This window comes from Lissotriton vulgaris, unplaced genomic scaffold (assembly GCF_964263255.1).
Source record: "Lissotriton vulgaris unplaced genomic scaffold, aLisVul1.2 SCAFFOLD_1180, whole genome shotgun sequence".
Lineage (NCBI taxonomy): Eukaryota > Metazoa > Chordata > Amphibia > Caudata > Salamandridae > Lissotriton > Lissotriton vulgaris.
Genome location: NW_028246207.1, coordinates 652334 through 675993, shown reverse-complemented (window position 1 = coordinate 675993; position 23660 = coordinate 652334). Strand labels below are relative to the sequence as shown.

The window sequence follows — 23660 nt, the reverse complement described above, 5'->3', positions numbered from 1 at the left end:
CTCCCGGCAAGAGCTCAGCATGTGCCGGTGGAAAGGAGGCCCCGGCCTCAGGCCTTCCCCCGGCTCCCAGAGTCCTCCTCGGCGTCACTTTGCATACCCACGTTGTCCTCTTTATAGTATTTGCATGCCCCGCCCCTTCCTGAGCACTGCTTCCAGCCGGCTGGCCGGAAAGCCTGGCAGCCAGGGGATGCTGGGAATCAGGCCAGGAAGCCCTGGACAGCTCCCTGGCCGGAAGTGGCCGGACCCTCGCCTGCCCGGGACACTGCTCCCCTGCAGCCTGAGGCCTATAGATAAGGCTTGGCCGTTCGTGGCCGTTCGGGGACGGGCGGGGCGGGCAGAGAAGGAAAAGGACTCTGTATTTTTCTTCTTGCTCAGAGAAGCCAAGGGCAGTGCCCACTTCTCGGCATGCCTGCCTGCCTGCCTGCCTCCCTCCCTCCCTCCCTCCCTCCCTCCATCCATCCATCCTACTGACTTGCTGAGAACCTTCCTCCATTCGTTCCCCAGTGAAATGGATCCAAAAACCAATGAAACTCTGCTGCTGCAAAAACAGTCTTTTCCCCACGTTTGTCTCTTTTCAAAGTGCAGCGTCTGGATGGAGAAGGGAAAAAAATGGAAGAAAAAAAAAAGTTAAAAAAATAAATAAATAACGCACGGCCGGGTGGCCGCAAAGTGGCAATTAAGTAAAATACATACATAATTAAGGCAAGACACAGTGACCAGTTTGCTTTTATTCACACGCAAACACAATAGCGCCACTTTACAGGGTTTGGTAGTGAAGCGCTACTTTCGTTTTCTCGTCTATTTTTCAACAGCATTGTTTTCCCCGGGTGGGGAAGTGCACCATTCCTGGAGGTACTGCAATACCAGGTTGATGCGTGGAGTGGACAGAGCAAGCTCCTATTCCATCTCCCTGTTCCAAAAATCAATTTAATATATGGTCCCCAGATAGAGGACGTATCAGATATTAAACTGATAAGAACAGATACTACACTTGATCTTAGCCAAAAGGCCGAGAAGCGATAACCAGAATGGTGGCAGAATTAACGCCTCCCGAAGCAATCTACCTTGGTCACCCGGACCGGGGTCTTCCCTCGCACCGTCGCTGGCCGCCCTTTCGCCTCTTTTTCTGACTCCCGGCAAGAGCTCAGCATGTGCCGGTGGAAAGGAGGCCCCGGCCTCAGGCCTTCCCCCGGCTCCCAGAGTCCTCCTCGGCGTCACTTTGCATACCCACGTTGTCCTCTTTATAGTATTTGCATGCCCCGCCCCTTCCTGAGCACTGCTTCCAGCCGGCTGGCCGGAAAGCCTGGCAGCCAGGGGATGCTGGGAATCAGGCCAGGAAGCCCTGGACAGCTCCCTGGCCGGAAGTGGCCGGACCCTCGCCTGCCCGGGACACTGCTCCCCTGCAGCCTGAGGCCTATAGATAAGGCTTGGCCGTTCGTGGCCGTTCGGGGACGGGCGGGGCGGGCAGAGAAGGAAAAGGACTCTGTATTTTTCTTCTTGCTCAGAGAAGCCAAGGGCAGTGCCCACTTCTCGGCATGCCTGCCTGCCTGCCTGCCTCCCTCCCTCCCTCCCTCCCTCCCTCCATCCATCCATCCTACTGACTTGCTGAGAACCTTCCTCCATTCGTTCCCCAGTGAAATGGATCCAAAAACCAATGAAACTCTGCTGCTGCAAAAACAGTCTTTTCCCCACGTTTGTCTCTTTTCAAAGTGCAGCGTCTGGATGGAGAAGGGAAAAAAATGGAAGAAAAAAAAAAGTTAAAAAAATAAATAAATAACGCACGGCCGGGTGGCCGCAAAGTGGCAATTAAGTAAAATACATACATAATTAAGGCAAGACACAGTGACCAGTTTGCTTTTATTCACACGCAAACACAATAGCGCCACTTTACAGGGTTTGGTAGTGAAGCGCTACTTTCGTTTTCTCGTCTATTTTTCAACAGCATTGTTTTCCCCGGGTGGGGAAGTGCACCATTCCTGGAGGTACTGCAATACCAGGTTGATGCGTGGAGTGGACAGAGCAAGCTCCTATTCCATCTCCCTGTTCCAAAAATCAATTTAATATATGGTCCCCAGATAGAGGACGTATCAGATATTAAACTGATAAGAACAGATACTACACTTGATCTTAGCCAAAAGGCCGAGAAGCGATAACCAGAATGGTGGCAGAATTAACGCCTCCCGAAGCAATCTACCTTGGTCACCCGGACCGGGGTCTTCCCTCGCACCGTCGCTGGCCGCCCTTTCGCCTCTTTTTCTGACTCCCGGCAAGAGCTCAGCATGTGCCGGTGGAAAGGAGGCCCCGGCCTCAGGCCTTCCCCCGGCTCCCAGAGTCCTCCTCGGCGTCACTTTGCATACCCACGTTGTCCTCTTTATAGTATTTGCATGCCCCGCCCCTTCCTGAGCACTGCTTCCAGCCGGCTGGCCGGAAAGCCTGGCAGCCAGGGGATGCTGGGAATCAGGCCAGGAAGCCCTGGACAGCTCCCTGGCCGGAAGTGGCCGGACCCTCGCCCTCGCTTGCCCGGGACACTGCTCCCCTGCAGCCTGAGGCCTATAGATAAGGCTTGGCCGTTCGTGGCCGTTCGGGGACGGGCGGGGCGGGCAGAGAAGGAAAAGGACTCTGTATTTTTCTTCTTGCTCAGAGAAGCCAAGGGCAGTGCCCACTTCTCGGCATGCCTGCCTGCCTGCCTGCCTGCCTCCCTGCCTCCCTCCCTCCCTCCCTCCCTCCCTCCCTCCATCCATCCATCCTACTGACTTGCTGAGAACCTTCCTCCATTCGTTCCCCAGTGAAATGGATCCAAAAACCAATGAAACTCTGCTGCTGCAAAAACAGTCTTTTCCCCACGTTTGTCTCTTTTCAAAGTGCAGCGTCTGGATGGAGAAGGGAAAAAAATGGAAGAAAAAAAAAAGTTAAAAAAATAAATAAATAACGCACGGCCGGGTGGCCGCAAAGTGGCAATTAAGTAAAATACATACATAATTAAGGCAAGACACAGTGACCAGTTTGCTTTTATTCACACGCAAACACAATAGCGCCACTTTACAGGGTTTGGTAGTGAAGCGCTACTTTCGTTTTCTCGTCTATTTTTCAACAGCATTGTTTTCCCCGGGTGGGGAAGTGCACCATTCCTGGAGGTACTGCAATACCAGGTTGATGCGTGGAGTGGACAGAGCAAGCTCCTATTCCATCTCCCTGTTCCAAAAATCAATTTAATATATGGTCCCCAGATAGAGGACGTATCAGATATTAAACTGATAAGAACAGATACTACACTTGATCTTAGCCAAAAGGCCGAGAAGCGATAACCAGAATGGTGGCAGAATTAACGCCTCCCGAAGCAATCTACCTTGGTCACCCGGACCGGGGTCTTCCCTCGCACCGTCGCTGGCCGCCCTTTCGCCTCTTTTTCTGACTCCCGGCAAGAGCTCAGCATGTGCCGGTGGAAAGGAGGCCCCGGCCTCAGGCCTTCCCCCGGCTCCCAGAGTCCTCCTCGGCGTCACTTTGCATACCCACGTTGTCCTCTTTATAGTATTTGCATGCCCCGCCCCTTCCTGAGCACTGCTTCCAGCCGGCTGGCCGGAAAGCCTGGCAGCCAGGGGATGCTGGGAATCAGGCCAGGAAGCCCTGGACAGCTCCCTGGCCGGAAGTGGCCGGACCCTCGCCTGCCCGGGACACTGCTCCCCTGCAGCCTGAGGCCTATAGATAAGGCTTGGCCGTTCGTGGCCGTTCGGGGACGGGCGGGGCGGGCAGAGAAGGAAAAGGACTCTGTATTTTTCTTCTTGCTCAGAGAAGCCAAGGGCAGTGCCCACTTCTCTGCATGCCTGCCTGCCTGCCTGCCTCCCTCCCTCCCTCCCTCCATCCATCCATCCTACTGACTTGCTGAGAACCTTCCTCCATTCGTTCCCCAGTGAAATGGATCCAAAAACCAATGAAACTCTGCTGCTGCAAAAACAGTCTTTTCCCCACGTTTGTCTCTTTTCAAAGTGCAGCGTCTGGATGGAGAAGGGAAAAAAATGGAAGAAAAAAAAAAGTTAAAAAAATAAATAAATAACGCACGGCCGGGTGGCCGCAAAGTGGCAATTAAGTAAAATACATACATAATTAAGGCAAGACACAGTGACCAGTTTGCTTTTATTCACACGCAAACACAATAGCGCCACTTTACAGGGTTTGGTAGTGAAGCGCTACTTTCGTTTTCTCGTCTATTTTTCAACAGCATTGTTTTCCCCGGGTGGGGAAGTGCACCATTCCTGGAGGTACTGCAATACCAGGTTGATGCGTGGAGTGGACAGAGCAAGCTCCTATTCCATCTCCCTGTTCCAAAAATCAATTTAATATATGGTCCCCAGATAGAGGACGTATCAGATATTAAACTGATAAGAACAGATACTACACTTGATCTTAGCCAAAAGGCCGAGAAGCGATAACCAGAATGGTGGCAGAATTAACGCCTCCCGAAGCAATCTACCTTGGTCACCCGGACCGGGGTCTTCCCTCGCACCGTCGCTGGCCGCCCTTTCGCCTCTTTTTCTGACTCCCGGCAAGAGCTCAGCATGTGCCGGTGGAAAGGAGGCCCCGGCCTCAGGCCTTCCCCCGGCTCCCAGAGTCCTCCTCGGCGTCACTTTGCATACCCACGTTGTCCTCTTTATAGTATTTGCATGCCCCGCCCCTTCCTGAGCACTGCTTCCAGCCGGCTGGCCGGAAAGCCTGGCAGCCAGGGGATGCTGGGAATCAGGCCAGGAAGCCCTGGACAGCTCCCTGGCCGGAAGTGGCCGGACCCTCGCCTGCCCGGGACACTGCTCCCCTGCAGCCTGAGGCCTATAGATAAGGCTTGGCCGTTCGTGGCCGTTCGGGGACGGGCGGGGCGGGCAGAGAAGGAAAAGGACTCTGTATTTTTCTTCTTGCTCAGAGAAGCCAAGGGCAGTGCCCACTTCTCGGCATGCCTGCCTGCCTGCCTGCCTCCCTCCCTCCCTCCCTCCCTCCCTCCATCCATCCATCCTACTGACTTGCTGAGAACCTTCCTCCATTCGTTCCCCAGTGAAATGGATCCAAAAACCAATGAAACTCTGCTGCTGCAAAAACAGTCTTTTCCCCACGTTTGTCTCTTTTCAAAGTGCAGCGTCTGGATGGAGAAGGGAAAAAAATGGAAGAAAAAAAAAAGTTAAAAAAATAAATAAATAACGCACGGCCGGGTGGCCGCAAAGTGGCAATTAAGTAAAATACATACATAATTAAGGCAAGACACAGTGACCAGTTTGCTTTTATTCACACGCAAACACAATAGCGCCACTTTACAGGGTTTGGTAGTGAAGCGCTACTTTCGTTTTCTCGTCTATTTTTCAACAGCATTGTTTTCCCCGGGTGGGGAAGTGCACCATTCCTGGAGGTACTGCAATACCAGGTTGATGCGTGGAGTGGACAGAGCAAGCTCCTATTCCATCTCCCTGTTCCAAAAATCAATTTAATATATGGTCCCCAGATAGAGGACGTATCAGATATTAAACTGATAAGAACAGATACTACACTTGATCTTAGCCAAAAGGCCGAGAAGCGATAACCAGAATGGTGGCAGAATTAACGCCTCCCGAAGCAATCTACCTTGGTCACCCGGACCGGGGTCTTCCCTCGCACCGTCGCTGGCCGCCCTTTCGCCTCTTTTTCTGACTCCCGGCAAGAGCTCAGCATGTGCCGGTGGAAAGGAGGCCCCGGCCTCAGGCCTTCCCCCGGCTCCCAGAGTCCTCCTCGGCGTCACTTTGCATACCCACGTTGTCCTCTTTATAGTATTTGCATGCCCCGCCCCTTCCTGAGCACTGCTTCCAGCCGGCTGGCCGGAAAGCCTGGCAGCCAGGGGATGCTGGGAATCAGGCCAGGAAGCCCTGGACAGCTCCCTGGCCGGAAGTGGCCGGACCCTCGCCCTCGCTTGCCCGGGACACTGCTCCCCTGCAGCCTGAGGCCTATAGATAAGGCTTGGCCGTTCGTGGCCGTTCGGGGACGGGCGGGGCGGGCAGAGAAGGAAAAGGACTCTGTATTTTTCTTCTTGCTCAGAGAAGCCAAGGGCAGTGCCCACTTCTCGGCATGCCTGCCTGCCTGCCTGCCTGCCTCCCTGCCTCCCTCCCTCCCTCCCTCCCTCCCTCCCTCCATCCATCCATCCTACTGACTTGCTGAGAACCTTCCTCCATTCGTTCCCCAGTGAAATGGATCCAAAAACCAATGAAACTCTGCTGCTGCAAAAACAGTCTTTTCCCCACGTTTGTCTCTTTTCAAAGTGCAGCGTCTGGATGGAGAAGGGAAAAAAATGGAAGAAAAAAAAAAGTTAAAAAAATAAATAAATAACGCACGGCCGGGTGGCCGCAAAGTGGCAATTAAGTAAAATACATACATAATTAAGGCAAGACACAGTGACCAGTTTGCTTTTATTCACACGCAAACACAATAGCGCCACTTTACAGGGTTTGGTAGTGAAGCGCTACTTTCGTTTTCTCGTCTATTTTTCAACAGCATTGTTTTCCCCGGGTGGGGAAGTGCACCATTCCTGGAGGTACTGCAATACCAGGTTGATGCGTGGAGTGGACAGAGCAAGCTCCTATTCCATCTCCCTGTTCCAAAAATCAATTTAATATATGGTCCCCAGATAGAGGACGTATCAGATATTAAACTGATAAGAACAGATACTACACTTGATCTTAGCCAAAAGGCCGAGAAGCGATAACCAGAATGGTGGCAGAATTAACGCCTCCCGAAGCAATCTACCTTGGTCACCCGGACCGGGGTCTTCCCTCGCACCGTCGCTGGCCGCCCTTTCGCCTCTTTTTCTGACTCCCGGCAAGAGCTCAGCATGTGCCGGTGGAAAGGAGGCCCCGGCCTCAGGCCTTCCCCCGGCTCCCAGAGTCCTCCTCGGCGTCACTTTGCATACCCACGTTGTCCTCTTTATAGTATTTGCATGCCCCGCCCCTTCCTGAGCACTGCTTCCAGCCGGCTGGCCGGAAAGCCTGGCAGCCAGGGGATGCTGGGAATCAGGCCAGGAAGCCCTGGACAGCTCCCTGGCCGGAAGTGGCCGGACCCTCGCCCTCGCTTGCCCGGGACACTGCTCCCCTGCAGCCTGAGGCCTATAGATAAGGCTTGGCCGTTCGTGGCCGTTCGGGGACGGGCGGGGCGGGCAGAGAAGGAAAAGGACTCTGTATTTTTCTTCTTGCTCAGAGAAGCCAAGGGCAGTGCCCACTTCTCGGCATGCCTGCCTGCCTGCCTGCCTGCCTCCCTGCCTCCCTCCCTCCCTCCCTCCCTCCCTCCCTCCATCCATCCATCCTACTGACTTGCTGAGAACCTTCCTCCATTCGTTCCCCAGTGAAATGGATCCAAAAACCAATGAAACTCTGCTGCTGCAAAAACAGTCTTTTCCCCACGTTTGTCTCTTTTCAAAGTGCAGCGTCTGGATGGAGAAGGGAAAAAAATGGAAGAAAAAAAAAAGTTAAAAAAATAAATAAATAACGCACGGCCGGGTGGCCGCAAAGTGGCAATTAAGTAAAATACATACATAATTAAGGCAAGACACAGTGACCAGTTTGCTTTTATTCACACGCAAACACAATAGCGCCACTTTACAGGGTTTGGTAGTGAAGCGCTACTTTCGTTTTCTCGTCTATTTTTCAACAGCATTGTTTTCCCCGGGTGGGGAAGTGCACCATTCCTGGAGGTACTGCAATACCAGGTTGATGCGTGGAGTGGACAGAGCAAGCTCCTATTCCATCTCCCTGTTCCAAAAATCAATTTAATATATGGTCCCCAGATAGAGGACGTATCAGATATTAAACTGATAAGAACAGATACTACACTTGATCTTAGCCAAAAGGCCGAGAAGCGATAACCAGAATGGTGGCAGAATTAACGCCTCCCGAAGCAATCTACCTTGGTCACCCGGACCGGGGTCTTCCCTCGCACCGTCGCTGGCCGCCCTTTCGCCTCTTTTTCTGACTCCCGGCAAGAGCTCAGCATGTGCCGGTGGAAAGGAGGCCCCGGCCTCAGGCCTTCCCCCGGCTCCCAGAGTCCTCCTCGGCGTCACTTTGCATACCCACGTTGTCCTCTTTATAGTATTTGCATGCCCCGCCCCTTCCTGAGCACTGCTTCCAGCCGGCTGGCCGGAAAGCCTGGCAGCCAGGGGATGCTGGGAATCAGGCCAGGAAGCCCTGGACAGCTCCCTGGCCGGAAGTGGCCGGACCCTCGCCTGCCCGGGACACTGCTCCCCTGCAGCCTGAGGCCTATAGATAAGGCTTGGCCGTTCGTGGCCGTTCGGGGACGGGCGGGGCGGGCAGAGAAGGAAAAGGACTCTGTATTTTTCTTCTTGCTCAGAGAAGCCAAGGGCAGTGCCCACTTCTCTGCATGCCTGCCTGCCTGCCTGCCTCCCTCCCTCCCTCCCTCCATCCATCCATCCTACTGACTTGCTGAGAACCTTCCTCCATTCGTTCCCCAGTGAAATGGATCCAAAAACCAATGAAACTCTGCTGCTGCAAAAACAGTCTTTTCCCCACGTTTGTCTCTTTTCAAAGTGCAGCGTCTGGATGGAGAAGGGAAAAAAATGGAAGAAAAAAAAAAGTTAAAAAAATAAATAAATAACGCACGGCCGGGTGGCCGCAAAGTGGCAATTAAGTAAAATACATACATAATTAAGGCAAGACACAGTGACCAGTTTGCTTTTATTCACACGCAAACACAATAGCGCCACTTTACAGGGTTTGGTAGTGAAGCGCTACTTTCGTTTTCTCGTCTATTTTTCAACAGCATTGTTTTCCCCGGGTGGGGAAGTGCACCATTCCTGGAGGTACTGCAATACCAGGTTGATGCGTGGAGTGGACAGAGCAAGCTCCTATTCCATCTCCCTGTTCCAAAAATCAATTTAATATATGGTCCCCAGATAGAGGACGTATCAGATATTAAACTGATAAGAACAGATTTTTTTTTTTTTTTTTTTTTTACCTACGTGTCAGGGCGTCGTTTCTGGTTCAGATACATCAATCGTCACCTTCCACAACACCCTATTTATTCGTAAGTCGTTGGTAACAAACTTGGCAACGAGTGCGCAAGCTATCCCATTGACCTTTTACCTGTGAAGGAAAAAGGTCACGTTAATAAAATACATACAGTAAATTATTAGTACATTTACTCCACCTGTCTTCCTCCGTTTTCTCCTCTCTCCGGTCGCCCAAGCAGGTTCCTGGTTTGAAGGAAAAAAAAATGAGAAGAAGTAGGTTAGTGTTCCCTCCGGGGCCCCTTGCGCTTACAAGCTGGCCTCCGTTGGGGTTGCTTTCGTTCCCTGAGTCTTTTCTGGGGCCCCCGCGTGAACGGGCCACCCCTTGGGTACTCAGGTTTCGTCTTCACTGTCCTCATCTGATCCGTCCAGTGCTGCGTAGTCGCGCAGGAGGCTGTGGATCATCTTACGGCATCCCAGGGTTGATGTCTCCTTTTTCCCTACTACCAGGCGGTTTCTGGAGAACAGAAGAACATCTTTGAAGCAGCACAGGAGCCTCCAGCATCCCTGGCGGTTTTCCAGTGCGTGTGTCCCTGGGAATAGTCCATACATCACCGAGGCATCCGTGATGCAGGTCGTAGGTATCCAGGCCTTAAGCTCTGTGGCTATGGCTTTCAGCAGGTCCTGTGCGTACGAGCACTCCCAGAAGAGATGGTATGTTGTCTCGTCCGCGGTGCACCCTCTTGGGCAGGACTTGTATCGGTTGAGTCTTCTTGCGTGCATGAAGGCTCTCACAGGGATTCCTCCTTGGATGGCCATCCAGGCGGTGTCCTTGTGCTGGTTTGTCAGGCGTTTGGAAGCGACGTTTCCCCACACGTGGTCTGCTGTGGCTGAGGGGAGAGCGCCGATCGGCTCGCTGATGTCTCTGGCACGTATCTGTCGCTGGACAAGTCGGGGGGTCCATCCGGCGGGGCTACATGCCTCCAGCCCGAACTCCTTCACGAACTTCTCCACTTCTTTGTAGTACCATGGGGTCTCCCAGTTGTACGGGACGGTCATCAGCCACTCTGCCCATCCCAGGCGTCTCCACGTTGGCAGCAGGAAGAAGCGTGCCATCAGAAAGCCGGCATGGCTCTCGTCTTCGGCCCTCAGGGTGGTCCTCACGCAGTTGCACACGAAGGTTCCCCTCAGGATGGTGGCGATGTCCGGCACTCCCTTGCCTCCCTTGTCGTGGGTTTTGAACATCACCGCCCTCTTCACTCTGTCCATCTTCGAGCTCCAGATGAAGTAGAAGATCATTCTCGTGATGGCCTTGGCCGTACTGGTCTGCACCGGCCATACTTGAGCGACGTACTGGAGCACTGGCAGGGTCTCGTTCCGCAGGACCAAAGACTTCCCTTCGATCGTCAGCTTCCGGAGGCTCCAGAGTCCCAGCTTCTGTCGAGTCTTCGCCAGTCTTTCCTCCCAGGTCTTCTCCGCTGCGCCCTCACCGCCGAACCAGACTCCAAGGATCTTGAGGGAGTCCTGTTTGATGGGGAATGGCAGTGGGTCCCGGGGGAGGGCCCAGCGTCCGAAGAGTAGGGTTTCTGACTTGGCGCTGTTGATCTTCGCTCCTGATGCCTTTCCAAACTCGATACAAGTCCTTTCCAGTTCCCTTATGGACGGTCCGTCCGCGCAGAATACTGAGACGTCGTCCATGTAGAGAGAGCATTTCACTTCTCCGTTTCTTCCGCTTCCCGGTGCCTTCACTCCTCTGATGTTCCTGTTCTGCCGGATGCGTTCCGCGAGGAGTTCAATGACGCATATGAACAGGAGGGGGGAGAGCGGGCATCCCTGCCTCACTCCTGATAGGACCGGGAAAGGGTCGGTACTCCAGCCATTCACTGTTGCCGTGCTGGAGATGTCGGTGTACATTGTTTTCACCACGTCGCAGAAGAAATCCCCCAGGCCCAGTGCCCTGAGTGCCCGGTCCATGAACTCATGGGAAACGCGGTCGAACGCCTTCTCCTGGTCCAGGCTGACCAAGGCCGTCGGGACCTTGCGGCCCTTGACGTACTCGATCGTGTCCCGGACCAGGGCCAGGCTGTCCGCGATTTGCCGTCCCGGTATACCACAGGTCTGGTCTGGGTGGACTATCTTCGCTACCACTTTCTTTAGGCGGTTGGCCATTACCTTCGCGAGAATCTTGTAGTCCACATTGAGGAGAGAGATGGGCCTCCAGTTCTTGAGGTCTTCTCTCTCTCCCTTCTGTTTGTACAAGAGTGTTATCATACCCTCTCGCAGGGATTGCGGCATACTGCCCTTGCCCACCATCTCCTCGTAGAGGTCCAGCAAGTCAGGCCCGATCAGATCCCACAGTTCGACATATAGTTCCACTGGGAGACCGTCATTCCCGGGTGTCTTGCCTCTCTTGGAGGTCGTGGCGGCCAAGTGCAGCTCTTCCAGGGTGAAAGGCGCGTCCAGGCCTTCTCTCTCTTCCGGACCCAGTGTCTTTGAGATGCCCTCCAGGAAACTGTCCGCCTGGGCCCTCTCCGACGCCTTCGGTGAGTAGAGTTCGCCGTAAAAGTCGGTTACGACTTTCATGACGTCCTCTTTCTCACTTTGGAGGTTGCCCTCCGAGTCCCGAAGTTCCACCAGCGGTGTGTGGGCTGAGTGAATTTTCTTAAAGAAGAACGAGTTGCATTTCTCGCCCTTCTCGAGGTTCTCGGTTCTGGTCCTGAAGATGATTTTCCTGGATTCTTCCCTAAAGTGCTCCGTGAGCCCTTTTCGGGTGTCTTCCAGGTCGTCATCCACGTCCCATCCCCTGAGCTCGAGTTCGTACAGTTGCTGCAGTTTGCTCTGCAGTTCCCTGAACGTCCTCTTCTTTTCCCGTGCAGCAGCTCTGCTTGCATCCTGGAAGAAGCTCCGGAACCTGACCTTCACCCATTCCCACCACTCGCTGGCGGATTGAAAGAGGCCCTTCATGTCCTTCCACTCTATGTACACGTCTCTGAGGTTCGCCACTAACTCCTCGTTGTCCAGCAAAGAGCAGTTCAGCTTCCACGAACCTGGGCCAGCGGGGAACTTCCCTGTAAGTTCCCCCTCGAAACTGACTGCTCTGTGGTCAGAGAAGTGGACGGCGACCATGGAGCTTCGCCCAGGCTTCACTGTTGGGGAGGTGAGTAGGAGGTCGATCCGTGAACGCACGGATCCATCCGGCTTACTCCAGGAGTAATTCCTGGCGTTCGGCCCCATGCTCCCGATGACGTCCTGGAGGGACGCCTCCTTTATCATCTCCACCAACAGCCTGGACGTCACATCCATTCCTGCAGAGCCTGACCCACTGCGTCCATCCAGCTCTACTATGCAGTTGAAATCACCACCCATCAGAATGGTTCTGGAGGTCACGAGTTGCATCCTGAGCACCCTGAACATCTCGAGTCGCTCATTCTTCTCCGGGGGGGCATAGACGTTGATGAGCCGAACGGGCTCACCGGCCCACGAGCCGTCCACGACCAGCACTCTGCCGTTGACCTGCTCGGTGACCTTGTCCACGGTGAAATGCCTTCCCCTGATCAGAATGGCCACTCCAGATGATTTGCAATCGTTCCCTCCAGACCAGAAAGATGGCCCGTGCGTCCACTGCCGTTCAAGCTGGTTGTACGACTGGGCGTACGGAATCCCGCATTCCTGCAGAAAGCAGATATCTCGGTTCTGGGTGGCCAGGAAGCGCAACGTGCCAACCCGCCTGACCTGATCCTTCATGCTTCTGACGTTTAGGGTGAGCAATGATACAGCCATTGTCTCTGTGCTAACGGTCAGTGTCTGGTGTCGGTACCTACTGGGGTTGAAGGCCCTGGGTGTCCCTACTGTGGTGGTAGGTTCTCCTGGTCGTTCGTTGGTCCCCACTCTTCTGCGGCGTCTCCTGTGCAGAGGATGCCTTCCTCAGTTTCTACTACCAGGTCCCAGTGGTCTGGTACCGGCATGGCCCCTAGGCTGGCGAGTTGGCGATGGAGGTCCTGGAGGGTTGACTCCTCTTCCTCTTGCTCGCCTCTCCTTTCCTCTTCCATCTCCTCCTCCTCGTCGCTCACTATGAGGATGGGGGGTTCGTTTTCTGTTTCGTCATCGGTGCCCGCGTTGTTCACCTTCTTGCTTTTCAGGAAGTCCTCCTTCCCTTGTAGCTTCCTTTTCTGGGGGCCTGTCCGTTGGGTGGCTCCGTCTGGCCCCTCCTCGTCCTCCAGCGTCTCCGGCTTGGATTCCGTTAGTGGTGGTTTTTGTGCTGCCGCCATCTGGATCCTTGCGCTGGAGCGTTTTTGCTCGAGTTTTAACGCTTTCTGTCGCACCGACTGGGATTGTACTTGTGCCCATGACTCCTCTATGGGCACCCAGTCGTCCTTGCCGTCTTTCTTCTTTCCCGTTTTCTTGGTCACCTTTGCCTTGGTAGAGTCCTTTTTCTCCTCCTTTCTCTCCTCTTTGGTCTCTGTTCCTGGCGCTGGTACCGTCTCTCCGGTGGCCTCCGCTGTCGGTGCTGTTGGTGGAGCTCCTTCATTGGGGGGTTCCGGGTGTTCCTTGGCTGTTTGTTCCGCAGCCTGTGTGGGTTCCCTCGGGGTTTCCGTTTGCGGGGCCTTCACTGCCTTCCCGCCCTCGGGTTCTCCTTTGGGGGTCTGGGGTTCCTTGGCTGGTGCTGTTACAGTAGGTGGTGGTCCTGTGTTCGGTCCTGCTTTGGGGCCCTCTGCGCTGCTCTGGCCTGGTCCCGTGGGGGTTGGTGCTTTGGGGCCCTGGCCTTTCTGGTCCCCCTTCCTGGGTGTCGCTGTTGTTGTCCCCGTTTGGTTTCTGGCGTCCTTCAGGAGGGTGTTCAGGTCGGCGTTGGCTTTTGCTGAGAGCTTCGGCCTGGTCTGTCTCCATGCTGAGTTCCAGGCTGGGCTCGCTGCAGCGGCCGCTGCGTACGTCTTCGGCAAGTCTGACTTGGGGCATCGGTAGTACGTGTGACCCGTCTCTTCACAGAGGTTGCACTTCCTGATCCCCTTGCAAGATTTTGCGTCGTGGCCGGACTGCTTGCATATCCAGCAAAATTTCACAGGGCAGTCCTTGCCGGCGTGGCCCGTGCCTTCGCACTTCCTGCAGGTGAAGGGTTGTCCTGGGTACTTGATCCTCCCCATGTCTGATCCTAGGTAGAAGCTGGCCGGTGGGTGTTTCAAGCCGTCTCTCCCTGATGGGTCTTTGTGGAGGTTGATCTGTGCCTGCCAGGTCGTGTTCCAAATTCCGTTGGGGTCCCTGACCTTGGTAGGACCTGTCAGGATGGTGCCGTATCTTTGGAGGAGTGACGCGATGTCTGTATCTGGGATGTGGGGGTTGGTCATCTCAACCGTTATCCTCTTCTCCGTGGATGCTGGCTCCATTCCTGTCGTCACACTGAAGTTGCTGTAGGGTGTCTCCTCCTTTTTCCCTTGAAAGAAGTCCCAGTACTTCTTGAAGAGCGCTTGGGTGAAGAAGCTGAGGAGGAAGATCATGCCCGATGCGGATGCCTGGCAACTCAGTATCTCGTCCCCTTGGACCCCTGCTGGCTTGAGGATTTTATTCACGAATGAGGCTCGCTCCATTCGGGGTCCTGTTTTGTCTTTTATCTCCCACCGCATGAGCTGGGTGTGCCGGTGGGTGATGCTGTACCCATTGAAGGGTTCGGGGGCTGTCCCCTGCCTGGTCCCTGCCTGACCCTTCCCTCCACTCCCTGGTTTGGCTGCCTTGGGGTTTTCAGGGGCTCCCGTTTGCCCTCCTGGTGCCTTGGGCCCTTGGGCCTGGGGTACCGGGGGTTTGGGGGGACCAGCCTTCCCTGCGCTGGTGCCCGCCTCAACAGGGGCCTCCTTACTCGCCACCTTGCCGCTGTCCCCAGGGGGTAGGGGGTTAGGTGTCTGGGCGTCCGGCTGGGGGATGCCTTCTGGGGTGGTCACTGAGGGTCCAGTGTCCATGTCCTCCATTTGGTTGGTTGGGGGGGTGCACCTGGTAATTACTGGGGTACCACTGGTTTACCAAGTTTGCCCTTAGACCGTCCGCCTGGGTTCCTGGGGTGTCTCCCAACAGACCTTAGAGGTCTGTAGTGCAAGAAACACTGATCAGTCACTCCCAAGACCTAGGGCAGGGTTATAGGTGTTTCCACCTAAGCATAAATCCCCTTACCAGAGATCTGGGTGCTGTTCAGGCCTGTGAAGGATGTTAGGAGGTGTTTTAAGCCTCCAGCATTAGTCCACCCAAACGCCAGGAGAGAGAGAGATAGAAGCGCGTCACGTTACCTGTGCTCTAGGAGCTGGCCGCAGGCCCTTGGGGGTTCTACTTTGCGTTCCTAGTGAACAAACAGGCACCAGCACGCTGGTGTCCCTCCTCCGCCTTAGTTAAAAGTGCGTCGGGCCGTCACGAAAATTTGCATAAATTTGCATAAATTTGCATAAAGCAAATTTACTCGCCTCACAAGTCAAAGTCGTAGTTCCACTCAAATCAATATTCAGCTGCGCAGAAACCGCGCTGTGAATCTGATAAGAACAGATACTACACTTGATCTTAGCCAAAAGGCCGAGAAGCGATAACCAGAATGGTGGCAGAATTAACGCCTCCCGAAGCAATCTACCTTGGTCACCCGGACCGGGGTCTTCCCTCGCACCGTCGCTGGCCGCCCTTTCGCCTCTTTTTCTGACTCCCGGCAAGAGCTCAGCATGTGCCGGTGGAAAGGAGGCCCCGGCCTCAGGCCTTCCCCCGGCTCCCAGAGTCCTCCTCGGCGTCACTTTGCATACCCACGTTGTCCTCTTTATAGTATTTGCATGCCCCGCCCCTTCCTGAGCACTGCTTCCAGCCGGCTGGCCGGAAAGCCTGGCAGCCAGGGGATGCTGGGAATCAGGCCAGGAAGCCCTGGACAGCTCCCTGGCCGGAAGTGGCCGGACCCTCGCCTGCCCGGGACACTGCTCCCCTGCAGCCTGAGGCCTATAGATAAGGCTTGGCCGTTCGTGGCCGTTCGGGGACGGGCGGGGCGGGCAGAGAAGGAAAAGGACTCTGTATTTTTCTTCTTGCTCAGAGAAGCCAAGGGCAGTGCCCACTTCTCTGCATGCCTGCCTGCCTGCCTGCCTCCCTCCCTCCCTCCCTCCATCCATCCATCCTACTGACTTGCTGAGAACCTTCCTCCATTCGTTCCCCAGTGAAATGGATCCAAAAACCAATGAAACTCTGCTGCTGCAAAAACAGTCTTTTCCCCACGTTTGTCTCTTTTCAAAGTGCAGCGTCTGGATGGAGAAGGGAAAAAAATGGAAGAAAAAAAAAAGTTAAAAAAATAAATAAATAACGCACGGCCGGGTGGCCGCAAAGTGGCAATTAAGTAAAATACATACATAATTAAGGCAAGACACAGTGACCAGTTTGCTTTTATTCACACGCAAACACAATAGCGCCACTTTACAGGGTTTGGTAGTGAAGCGCTACTTTCGTTTTCTCGTCTATTTTTCAACAGCATTGTTTTCCCCGGGTGGGGAAGTGCACCATTCCTGGAGGTACTGCAATACCAGGTTGATGCGTGGAGTGGACAGAGCAAGCTCCTATTCCATCTCCCTGTTCCAAAAATCAATTTAATATATGGTCCCCAGATAGAGGACGTATCAGATATTAAACTGATAAGAACAGATACTACACTTGATCTTAGCCAAAAGGCCGAGAAGCGATAACCAGAATGGTGGCAGAATTAACGCCTCCCGAAGCAATCTACCTTGGTCACCCGGACCGGGGTCTTCCCTCGCACCGTCGCTGGCCGCCCTTTCGCCTCTTTTTCTGACTCCCGGCAAGAGCTCAGCATGTGCCGGTGGAAAGGAGGCCCCGGCCTCAGGCCTTCCCCCGGCTCCCAGAGTCCTCCTCGGCGTCACTTTGCATACCCACGTTGTCCTCTTTATAGTATTTGCATGCCCCGCCCCTTCCTGAGCACTGCTTCCAGCCGGCTGGCCGGAAAGCCTGGCAGCCAGGGGATGCTGGGAATCAGGCCAGGAAGCCCTGGACAGCTCCCTGGCCGGAAGTGGCCGGACCCTCGCCTGCCCGGGACACTGCTCCCCTGCAGCCTGAGGCCTATAGATAAGGCTTGGCCGTTCGTGGCCGTTCGGGGACGGGCGGGGCGGGCAGAGAAGGAAAAGGACTCTGTATTTTTCTTCTTGCTCAGAGAAGCCAAGGGCAGTGCCCACTTCTCTGCATGCCTGCCTGCCTGCCTGCCTCCCTCCCTCCCTCCCTCCATCCATCCATCCTACTGACTTGCTGAGAACCTTCCTCCATTCGTTCCCCAGTGAAATGGATCCAAAAACCAATGAAACTCTGCTGCTGCAAAAACAGTCTTTTCCCCACGTTTGTCTCTTTTCAAAGTGCAGCGTCTGGATGGAGAAGGGAAAAAAATGGAAGAAAAAAAAAAGTTAAAAAAATAAATAAATAACGCACGGCCGGGTGGCCGCAAAGTGGCAATTAAGTAAAATACATACATAATTAAGGCAAGACACAGTGACCAGTTTGCTTTTATTCACACGCAAACACAATAGCGCCACTTTACAGGGTTTGGTAGTGAAGCGCTACTTTCGTTTTCTCGTCTATTTTTCAACAGCATTGTTTTCCCCGGGTGGGGAAGTGCACCATTCCTGGAGGTACTGCAATACCAGGTTGATGCGTGGAGTGGACAGAGCAAGCTCCTATTCCATCTCCCTGTTCCAAAAATCAATTTAATATATGGTCCCCAGATAGAGGACGTATCAGATATTAAACTGATAAGAACAGATACTACACTTGATCTTAGCCAAAAGGCCGAGAAGCGATAACCAGAATGGTGGCAGAATTAACGCCTCCCGAAGCAATCTACCTTGGTCACCCGGACCGGGGTCTTCCCTCGCACCGTCGCTGGCCGCCCTTTCGCCTCTTTTTCTGACTCCCGGCAAGAGCTCAGCATGTGCCGGTGGAAAGGAGGCCCCGGCCTCAGGCCTTCCCCCGGCTCCCAGAGTCCTCCTCGGCGTCACTTTGCATACCCACGTTGTCCTCTTTATAGTATTTGCATGCCCCGCCCCTTCCTGAGCACTGCTTCCAGCCGGCTGGCCGGAAAGCCTGGCAGCCAGGGGATGCTGGGAATCAGGCCAGGAAGCCCTGGACAGCTCCCTGGCCGGAAGTGGCCGGACCCTCGCCCTCGCTTGCCCGGGACACTGCTCCCCTGCAGCCTGAGGCCTATAGATAAGGCTTGGCCGTTCGTGGCCGTTCGGGGACGGGCGGGGCGGGCAGAGAAGGAAAAGGACTCTGTATTTTTCTTCTTGCTCAGAGAAGCCAAGGGCAGTGCCCACTTCTCGGCATGCCTGCCTGCCTGCCTGCCTGCCTCCCTGCCTCCCTCCCTCCCTCCCTCCCTCCCTCCCTCCATCCATCCATCCTACTGACTTGCTGAGAACCTTCCTCCATTCGTTCCCCAGTGAAATGGATCCAAAAACCAATGAAACTCTGCTGCTGCAAAAACAGTCTTTTCCCCACGTTTGTCTCTTTTCAAAGTGCAGCGTCTGGATGGAGAAGGGAAAAAAATGGAAGAAAAAAAAAAGTTAAAAAAATAAATAAATAACGCACGGCCGGGTGGCCGCAAAGTGGCAATTAAGTAAAATACATACATAATTAAGGCAAGACACAGTGACCAGTTTGCTTTTATTCACACGCAAACACAATAGCGCCACTTTACAGGGTTTGGTAGTGAAGCGCTACTTTCGTTTTCTCGTCTATTTTTCAACAGCATTGTTTTCCCCGGGTGGGGAAGTGCACCATTCCTGGAGGTACTGCAATACCAGGTTGATGCGTGGAGTGGACAGAGCAAGCTCCTATTCCATCTCCCTGTTCCAAAAATCAATTTAATATATGGTCCCCAGATAGAGGACGTATCAGATATTAAACTGATAAGAACAGATACTACACTTGATCTTAGCCAAAAGGCCGAGAAGCGATAACCAGAATGGTGGCAGAATTAACGCCTCCCGAAGCAATCTACCTTGGTCACCCGGACCGGGGTCTTCCCTCGCACCGTCGCTGGCCGCCCTTTCGCCTCTTTTTCTGACTCCCGGCAAGAGCTCAGCATGTGCCGGTGGAAAGGAGGCCCCGGCCTCAGGCCTTCCCCCGGCTCCCAGAGTCCTCCTCGGCGTCACTTTGCATACCCACGTTGTCCTCTTTATAGTATTTGCATGCCCCGCCCCTTCCTGAGCACTGCTTCCAGCCGGCTGGCCGGAAAGCCTGGCAGCCAGGGGATGCTGGGAATCAGGCCAGGAAGCCCTGGACAGCTCCCTGGCCGGAAGTGGCCGGACCCTCGCCCTCGCTTGCCCGGGACACTGCTCCCCTGCAGCCTGAGGCCTATAGATAAGGCTTGGCCGTTCGGGGACGGGCGGGGCGGGCAGAGAAGGAAAAGGACTCTGTATTTTTCTTCTTGCTCAGAGAAGCCAAGGGCAGTGCCCACTTCTCGGCATGCCTGCCTGCCTGCCTGCCTGCCTGCCTGCCTCCCTCCCTCCCTCCCTCCCTCCCTCCATCCATCCATCCTACTGACTTGCTGAGAACCTTCCTCCATTCGTTCCCCAGTGAAATGGATCCAAAAACCAATGAAACTCTGCTGCTGCAAAAACAGTCTTTTCCCCACGTTTGTCTCTTTTCAAAGTGCAGCGTCTGGATGGAGAAGGGAAAAAAATGGAAGAAAAAAAAAAGTTAAAAAAATAAATAAATAACGCACGGCCGGGTGGCCGCAAAGTGGCAATTAAGTAAAATACATACATAATTAAGGCAAGACACAGTGACCAGTTTGCTTTTATTCACACGCAAACACAATAGCGCCACTTTACAGGGTTTGGTAGTGAAGCGCTACTTTCGTTTTCTCGTCTATTTTTCAACAGCATTGTTTTCCCCGGGTGGGGAAGTGCACCATTCCTGGAGGTACTGCAATACCAGGTTGATGCGTGGAGTGGACAGAGCAAGCTCCTATTCCATCTCCCTGTTCCAAAAATCAATTTAATATATGGTCCCCAGATAGAGGACGTATCAGATATTAAACTGATAAGAACAGATACTACACTTGATCTTAGCCAAAAGGCCGAGAAGCGATAACCAGAATGGTGGCAGAATTAACGCCTCCCGAAGCAATCTACCTTGGTCACCCGGACCGGGGTCTTCCCTCGCAACGTCGCTGGCCGCCCTTTCGCTCTCTTTTTCTTTTTTTTTTCTTTTTCTTTGTCAGGGGCTCGTTTCTGTTTCATATACATCAATCGTCAGCTTTCCACAATACCCTATTATTCGTAAGTCGTTGGTAAGAATCTTGACAACAAGTGCACACGCTATCTCGTTGACCTTTTACCTATGAAGGGAAAAGGTCATGTTAGTCAAATACATACAGTAAATAATTACATTTACTCCACCTGTCTCGTCTCCATCTGCATTCTCCTATCCCATCGCTATCCAGTTTCTGGGTTATAGTGAAAAAGGACAAAGAGGTTTGTTGCACCTCTTCCCCCCTCCCACTCCAGGTAGGTTCAGGCGATTCCTTTAGGTCCTCAGTTGTCGTTGCCTTCTTTGTTGCCTGATCCTTTTTGTCCCCCCTGTGTAAGGGTACAAGGGGACCCCTTTGGGTCCTCATGTTTGGTCATTGCTGTCTTCATCTGAGCCATACTGTGCAGCATAGTCACGCAGTAGACTGTGGATCATCTTTCGGCACGCCAGGGTCGATGTTTCGTTCCTAACTACCAGTTGGTTTCAGAAAACAGAAGAACATCTTTAAAGCAGCACAGGAGCCTCCCTCCAGCAGTACTGGAGGTCCCAGAGTTTGTGTGTCGCTAGGAACAGGCCATACATCACAGAGTCCGCTGTAATGCATTATGTTGGTATCCAGGTCCCAGGCTCTGTGCCTAGGGCCTTCAGAAGGTCCTGTGCGTATTCACACTCCCAAAAGAGATGGTAGGACCTTGGACTTTACTCCTGAGGCTTGAGCCGGGAGGATCGTTTTTAAACCCACAGTACCTTTGGTTTTAATCTTTTTCCCTGTGTGTCCTTTACCTCCCCCCTGCACTGAGCTAAAAGCACATCGACTGGTATCCCAGAAGTGAATTAAGTAAAAGCGCATTGTTTACCTACTCAGCGCCGATCTAGGCAAAGACTATTGTTCTTTTAATTCTATTGAATCTTCAGTTGAGAGACACTTACTCGCCTGCCCTGGGGGTGTGGTCAGTCCTATGACCGGCACCCGTGGGGTCTAGGCAAGTATTGAAGTCAGGCAGCGGCCATCTTAGTGAGGGCTCGCGCTGCACGTCGCGCTACCGAGGGCATTTAATCATACGTCCATGGCTCCACGCAGCGGACGCGCATTGCGAGTGCGCCGATCGCGCGCCGGAGTCAAGCCAGAGTCCTGCCCGTCTGCGCCCGTCCGCGACCAGACGGGGCACGGGGCAGTACATCATGGCCCCACTGACCCACATCGGTTGACTGATAGGACGGTTGATCAGCCAAGAACTCATTATTCGAGAACTACCCTTCTAGAACTGGGTAAGATCTCCACTAAACCTTGTCGACATACCATTGACCCTACGATGATCCCGTCACTTTGCAAGTTATGTAACTATTCATTCCCTACCTTTCCTACTTGTGACACCCCCGAGCCCAAATTAAAAATGATGCTGCTTAACTGTAGATCCATGATTAAACACAAAACGGAAATACGAGATCTACTGCACAAACAAGATTTCGATGTATTGTTTCTTACTGGAACATGGTTAGAGGAATCTTCATCCCCCAACATCTTAGAGACAATACCTCCTAACTACAGTTTGCTTAGAATTGATAGGCCTAAATAACGCGGTGGAGGACTCGCATTGATTTGCAAAAAGGAATTGGAATGTACTCTCACTAACAAAGCCATCATCAATAAAACTGACCCCGATGATGACCGTTACTGGTCTTCTTATATATCGCCCTCCTGGCAATGCAACCCCTTTTTGCAGCCAACTAATAGAAATAGCTACTCAGTTAGCTATAAAGCATAACAATTTTATGATTTTAGGTGACCTGAATCTTCATTTTGAAGATGATAACGGTAAAGAGGCTAAAATACTCAAGACAGAATTGCATGCGTTGGGAATAACATTGCTATCAACCAACCCCACGCATCAACATGGCCACCTTCTTGACCCTGTGTTTGCCACCTGGGAAGGAATTGAAATATCCCCCCCGGTCCCTATAATCTGGTCAGACCATTACATAATCACTTTTAACATCCCCATTAACATCACTAAGAATGCTCCTAATAAACCTCTGTTTTCAAAGCGCCGAAACTGGAAAGACTACACCCCTGAACGCTTGATCAGCGAATTAAAAAAACACCCCCCGCCCACAGGACACTCCCTGCGAGACACTTGGAACAACTATGAATTATGGTTGAGCAAGGCATTAGATGAAATTGCCCCGTGGACCTCGAAGCCCCCAGTTAGGAGAACTAAGTCAGAACCTTGGTACACGGAAAAACTTAAAATCGCTAAGTCACACTGCAAAGCGACAGAACGCAAGTGGAGAAAATGCTACTCTCCTGAACTTAAGGAAATTTATAAATTGAAACTAAAATCATATCAGAAATTGATAAGAGAGGAAAAAAGCGCTTTTTTTCAAACTAGAATTGAAGAGGCCACCAATCCTACAAAAGAATTATTCCGCATCTATAAGGAACTCACAGATACAACATGTCTAGATACGCAGGATACCTACTCTAATGACATATGCGAAGAAATAGCTGACTTCTTTGTCAGAAAGGTTGAGAAAATTCACGCTACCTTTCCCAAATCTTCTACATCAGGAAAAGAGACAAAGACCAGAAACCCACCCACTCAAAAGTCAATCCTTACCAAATTTACCACACCTGACAATAAAGGTACCATCCTAGACACCGGAGGCACGGCAGCACTGGTCCTGTTGGACCTCAGTGCTGCCTTTGACACGGTGTCACACGAGGTCCTCTTGTCGAGATTGGAGGAGATTGGGATCACAGGGCCAGCGCTGGAATGGTTTAGAGACTTCCTTTCCAACAGGTCTTTTAGAGTCTCTACCCCTCCTTACATCTCGGAGGAACATAACATTGGACAGGGAGTGCCGCAAGGCTCTTCCCTGAGCCCCACCCTGTTCAATGTATATGTCCGCCCCCTGGCAGAGGTAGCTAGAAGAAATGGACTTGCCCTGGTTTCCTACGCCGACGACACCCAGTTGGTGGTGTCACTTAATGACAACAGTGGTCTGGAGGCTCAACACTTCAAACAGACACTCACTGACATCACCAACTGGATGACGGCGAATTTCCTTCAACTAAACGCCGGGAAAACGGAGATTCTCCTCCTGGGCAAAAACACCTCGTCCTGGGGTGACAACTGGTGGCCGGATGTGCTAGGCCCTCCCCCTACGCCTAAGGAATGTGTCAAAAACCTGGGAGTTTGGGTGGACTCTGCTTTAAAGTTCACGCACCACACCAAAAAAGTTGCCGCCACATGCTTTGGCGTTTTGCGTAACATCAGGCCCATTCTGAAGTTCTTTGATTGCCGCACTCGTCAACTTATCATCCAGGCGACCATTCTCTCCAGACTGGACTATGCGAGCTCCCTTTTATTGGGAGCTAACCTAGCTGAAATCACTAGATTGCAAAGAGTTCAGAATGCGGCCGCCAGGGCTCTGGTTGGTCTCCCGCGCC

General features: G+C 53.0%; 13 non-coding genes across 13 annotated transcripts; all 13 read right to left on the bottom strand.

The window, feature by feature from the left end:
- Positions 1–830: 830 nt before the first annotated feature.
- LOC147666063 (U2 spliceosomal RNA) lies at positions 831–1021 on the bottom strand. Its single transcript, XR_015304892.1, has one exon. It is a non-coding gene; the product is annotated as a U2 spliceosomal RNA (small nuclear RNA).
- Positions 1022–1960: 939 nt separating this feature from the next.
- Positions 1961–2151, bottom strand: LOC147666062 (U2 spliceosomal RNA). Its single transcript, XR_015304891.1, has one exon. It is a non-coding gene; the product is annotated as a U2 spliceosomal RNA (small nuclear RNA).
- Positions 2152–3112: 961 nt separating this feature from the next.
- On the bottom strand, positions 3113–3303 carry LOC147666061 (U2 spliceosomal RNA). Its single transcript, XR_015304890.1, has one exon. It is a non-coding gene; the product is annotated as a U2 spliceosomal RNA (small nuclear RNA).
- A 931-nt stretch (positions 3304–4234) lies between these two features.
- On the bottom strand, positions 4235–4425 carry LOC147666060 (U2 spliceosomal RNA). The gene has a single exon (XR_015304889.1). It is a non-coding gene; the product is annotated as a U2 spliceosomal RNA (small nuclear RNA).
- Positions 4426–5364: 939 nt separating this feature from the next.
- On the bottom strand, positions 5365–5555 carry LOC147666059 (U2 spliceosomal RNA). The gene has a single exon (XR_015304888.1). It is a non-coding gene; the product is annotated as a U2 spliceosomal RNA (small nuclear RNA).
- Positions 5556–6516: 961 nt separating this feature from the next.
- On the bottom strand, positions 6517–6707 carry LOC147666058 (U2 spliceosomal RNA). Its single transcript, XR_015304885.1, has one exon. It is a non-coding gene; the product is annotated as a U2 spliceosomal RNA (small nuclear RNA).
- A 961-nt stretch (positions 6708–7668) lies between these two features.
- Positions 7669–7859, bottom strand: LOC147666057 (U2 spliceosomal RNA). The gene has a single exon (XR_015304930.1). It is a non-coding gene; the product is annotated as a U2 spliceosomal RNA (small nuclear RNA).
- A 931-nt stretch (positions 7860–8790) lies between these two features.
- LOC147666056 (U2 spliceosomal RNA) lies at positions 8791–8983 on the bottom strand. Its single transcript, XR_015304884.1, has one exon. It is a non-coding gene; the product is annotated as a U2 spliceosomal RNA (small nuclear RNA).
- A 6342-nt stretch (positions 8984–15325) lies between these two features.
- On the bottom strand, positions 15326–15514 carry LOC147666055 (U2 spliceosomal RNA). Its single transcript, XR_015304886.1, has one exon. It is a non-coding gene; the product is annotated as a U2 spliceosomal RNA (small nuclear RNA).
- A 931-nt stretch (positions 15515–16445) lies between these two features.
- LOC147666054 (U2 spliceosomal RNA) lies at positions 16446–16636 on the bottom strand. The gene has a single exon (XR_015304919.1). It is a non-coding gene; the product is annotated as a U2 spliceosomal RNA (small nuclear RNA).
- A 931-nt stretch (positions 16637–17567) lies between these two features.
- LOC147666053 (U2 spliceosomal RNA) lies at positions 17568–17758 on the bottom strand. Its single transcript, XR_015304908.1, has one exon. It is a non-coding gene; the product is annotated as a U2 spliceosomal RNA (small nuclear RNA).
- Positions 17759–18719: 961 nt separating this feature from the next.
- Positions 18720–18910, bottom strand: LOC147666052 (U2 spliceosomal RNA). Its single transcript, XR_015304897.1, has one exon. It is a non-coding gene; the product is annotated as a U2 spliceosomal RNA (small nuclear RNA).
- Positions 18911–19857: 947 nt separating this feature from the next.
- Positions 19858–20048, bottom strand: LOC147666051 (U2 spliceosomal RNA). Its single transcript, XR_015304882.1, has one exon. It is a non-coding gene; the product is annotated as a U2 spliceosomal RNA (small nuclear RNA).
- Positions 20049–23660: the final 3612 nt, after the last annotated feature.